This window comes from Amblyomma americanum, chromosome 10, assembly GCF_052857255.1.
Source record: "Amblyomma americanum isolate KBUSLIRL-KWMA chromosome 10, ASM5285725v1, whole genome shotgun sequence".
Classification (NCBI taxonomy): domain Eukaryota; kingdom Metazoa; phylum Arthropoda; class Arachnida; order Ixodida; family Ixodidae; genus Amblyomma; species Amblyomma americanum.
In genome coordinates, this window is record NC_135506.1 from 16,994,738 (window position 1) to 16,998,911 (window position 4,174).

At 45.0% G+C, this 4,174-nt stretch overlaps 1 long non-coding RNA gene across 2 annotated transcripts; it reads left to right on the plus strand.

The window, feature by feature from the left end:
* Positions 1-525: 525 nt before the first annotated feature.
* LOC144106832 (uncharacterized) lies at positions 526-3,767 on the plus strand. 2 transcript variants are annotated; one of them, XR_013309129.1, is made up of 4 exons: positions 526-655; positions 1,227-1,336; positions 1,411-1,467; positions 3,710-3,767. It is a non-coding gene; the product is annotated as an uncharacterized LOC144106832 (long non-coding RNA). The 2 variants fall into 2 exon arrangements; XR_013309130.1 differs by having other exon boundaries at positions 3,722-3,767.
* The last annotated feature ends 407 nt before the right edge of the window (positions 3,768-4,174 follow it).

Sequence of the window (4,174 nt, forward strand, 5' to 3'; positions counted from 1 at the left end):
TACTACTAACCATATATACAATACAGGGGCAAACTATTTCTCTTTATAGGCCGCACGTATCCAACGCGAGCTCGTGTACTTCAACAAATTACTAAGTTGGAAGCATCGACCATTTTAATGATTCGCAGAAACTGGAAACACGCCTACAAGCCTTGAAAACCCGCGCTCAACACCTATCCGCGACGCCACTCCCCGACCTTTTGCCTACCACGAGCTCGCTAGCGACTGCAGCGCCACCTCGTTTGTTTACAAACATGCTGGAGGTCTATATGGGCTACAGGCCTGTAATTCCGCATCTACAAGCGTCAAACTTTGATAGCGCCTTTGGGAGATCCCCAGGAGGCAGCCAGATTTATGTCGTGCGCATGGGGTTCTATTTTCCACTGTTGCCAAGCCTCGGTTAAATTTAACATTTTATTGATGCAGCCGCTCGCGAAAACAGACATCATAAAACTGCCCAGAGCAAGTGTTTTTCAAGCGAGGCAGCTGGGCAATATGCCAGCGCCCTTAATGACTGCACGATCGCAGCTGCGTCATGCCGGAGTTGAACCGCAACGCAGTCAGTGTGAGGTGAACTGGGTAGTTTACGCGGATTGAACTGTCCCCGCGTAAGCTGATGTTTCCTTTAATAACCACTCGAATGCGGGACGCTACGGTAAGGAACTGCTTAAATGCGTCGCAGTACTTCGCGCACGTTCATCTCTGCGCCAACAGAAAGTTTGGCCACAATGGCGACATTTTTATTTGCTTTTATTAGATCTTTTTTTTTTTCAAAGGCCGGTAGCTTTACTTCTTGTGTTTGATGCTCGTTTTTGCTTGGACGACGTCTACTGGTAGTATATTATGCTTCGTGCCGCAGACAGTTTACGGAAAACAGCACATTTATTTGTCTCACAAATAATAATAATAATTGGTTCTTGGGGGAAAGGAAATGGCGCAGTATCTGTCTCGTATATCGTTGGACACCTGAACCGCGCCGTAAGGGAAGAGATAAAGGAGGGAGTGAAAGAAGAAAGGAAGAAGAGGTGCCGTAGTGGACACAGTTCTGTCGTTTTTTTTTTTTCGACTGGGTTCTCAGCAATAAATTATATCTCGCTGGCCCACAAACGTCAGCTTCTAAAACATCTTCTTCTTCTGTCCATCACCATGGCAGTCCTGTTGCTGCTCTCATGTACAACTAACTGTCTGTCCCTCTACTCTTCTGCCTCAACTTCTATGGCGTGCAGGTGACAACCGGAGAACTTTGTCCGCCGCTGGTGCTGTTCGTGGCGTTGGTAGCTTTGGAGGGCAACGTTAAGGCAGGGACGGTTACGCCAGGACTGCTAATAGATGACGAGTAAGTACACGGTGTTGTGTATGAGACAAAACAATATAAAAACGGAGATCATGAACGTGTTTTGGTAACCGCAGTTACATTGAAGACCCCTGGGAGCCAGCATCTAACGAGACGGTCAACCAGACCGAATTGTACGATAAGTGAACAGCCTTTTTTCCCTTTTTGTTCATGGAACCCTGCAGCGTGACTGAGGATGAACACTGAGATTTCTCGTTGAAGCTTCGTTTCAGTGATATCGGAGAGCTAAAAAATTGGAGGGAAATGCAGTAGAACGAGTTGAAAGCAGTGAAAGTATAGAAACGCACAGGAACATTCCTTATTGCCGATCGTAGACTTTTTCACAGACTGCTTGACAGAGAGCCACATGTGACGGTGGACCACGGGAGGCACACGCACCTATAACGAGGAGAGTTCAGGCAGGAGGCTCCTGCACACCGAAGAAACAGTTTTAAAGTTCTTACTGGTCATCAAACTTAATTCTCTGTTCAGAAAAGCATACTAGGACGTTTAATTAAATTGCCGCCAACGAAAGACCAACAATTAATACACACTAGGCCTCAGAGGTCACTAGTGTCTTCTTATCTTGTGGGGACACGCGCTAAAGCACTGTTAAAGCGGAGACTTTGCGTATATACTTGGCTTTTGTGTTTTAAAAATGAGTAAAAACTCTATCATTTCACTTTTTACAGCGTTTTCTGGTTAACTTCATTAAACTTTGTATTCGTATGATTAGTTTGTTTTCGACATTAAGGCATGAATACGGCATTGGCGCATCGTGTTAATGCGATATCATTTAGGTTGTCGTCTTTCAAACACCACCGGCTTTCTCCGTGACTAAATTCCCTGATTGGTGAGAGGCTTATGACGTAATCAGCACCGCAAATTAGAGAATCACAATGTTCGAGTACCTTCCACTGCATTATCATATGGGATTATACTAACCACACACACCTTTCCTCCTTATTCCACCCACTAATCACCACTAATCAACCTTAATCCATTTACTGAGGTGGGCTTAGTTCCTAAATTTGGAGGGGGAGGGGGGGGTTAGAGGCCGGCCAGCTTTCAAACGTTATATTGCATTGAGGTTTTCCAAGCGTATCTCGCAGAGCCGAAGCGCGTTTGCATGTACAACATCAAGTCTGGCGGGAGGGTGGCGCCAGGTCCGGTGCACGTAGAGGAGGGGGCCAGCCGCACTCATCTTGACCGCAGTCTGCTCTGTTATCCGTCACCAGAGGTATTGTAGAGCCAGTGCAGATGGCGCTACAATGTCGAAGGAAAAAAGAACCGGTGTTTGAAGCAGAAAGCATAATTCTCAGAAAATGCTCACTGGCAAAAGAAAACGCTGAATAATCCGACGCTGGAGCTGCATTATAGGAAAGCTAAATCTAATATTAAAAGTAGAAACTTTTTTCACAATTCCAAAGGGAGTATAGTTTACTTTTCGAGGCTAGGACAAGCTGCTTGAGGACGAAGTTTTACCGGCAAAAATTTGACACCACGGATGACGTTTGCTGTTGTAACATGCAAGACGGGGAGACGATAGAACATATCCTTATCCAGTGCAGGACCCTCCAACCTCTCTGTAAATATTAAATGGTTTTCACCACCTCCATCACCTCCAACCTTGCGTGCACAATGCTGCCGCAGGAATCCGCGAAGCACTAGGGTTTCTGAAGACATACTCAATTTTCAAACAGCAGAAAAAAATAAGAGTTGACAGGAAGATAGCTGGAGAAGATCAAGAGAGTAGTTTATTAATGAAAAAATAATTGACAATTAATTCGAAGCAAATGAGAATGCTAGGAATTAAAGGCTACGTGACACTTCATTGTCACGACCCCGATACAAAGGGTTGGATAATAATTACCTGTCCATCTAGTAGGGAGGAGGTTGGGTGCCTTCAACCTTTTTCCATTCGCCGCGGAATTTGACTTGTCCTCAATTTACCCCCGCCTGGTGGATTAGCGAGGCGCCCTCTCCTGGCGCATTTTCCTTGTTTACGGGAGTTCGATGCGACAGAAAGTTGATACGATGCCCTGCTGTCGCATTTATGTAAACGCGGCTACTCATAAAGCCGTGCTTTTTTCTTTAAATCTGTTGCACCACAAGGAGGTCGTGATGGCTGTACCACTCTTTATAAAGCAGGGCATTCATCTTGCGACGACTGGCGCTATAACCATTACCGCGAATTTAAAATGAGCGTGTTGTGAATTTGTGATGAATATGGCTATTGCAGACTAATGAGCTATGAATTTTGTTTTTACTGCAACGCCAATTAAGTTTTTCTTTTATTTTACACCGGGTGAATAAAATGACTGCCGTGCGTTTCCTTTCTCTCTCTCTCTCCTTTTCTTGCCAATCTTCCTCGAGCAACTACGACAGCGCAGAGTGGCCGGTAGACAGGAGATCGTAAGTGCGAGATGCTTTGTTCGTCCTTTCTTCTCTGTGCAGTGTATCGTATATCGGCTCGATGTCTGTACACTCCAAACGGAAAGGAGTAAAAAGCGAGTAAGCTTTCCTCTAGGCACTCCTTTCTATAAAAGAGAGTGTACTCCCTTTTTGCACCCATATTGGCGTATCCGTGTTGAGAGTATATTCAGTGCCTGAGTAATACGGCACTGAACAATAAGATATTGAGTCAGCCAGATAACAAATCCTGTACCTACATGTTAATTACCGTGATACGCTATTTCGCGTACAAAAACAGCGGACCACTTAAGTTCTCTTTGAAGGATATATCAAGGATTCAGTTAACAGGATTAGTCAAATGCAGCATAATGTGGTCACGACCAAAACTGATAGAAACGTCACGGCGGAAGGCTGAAAATGACTGGT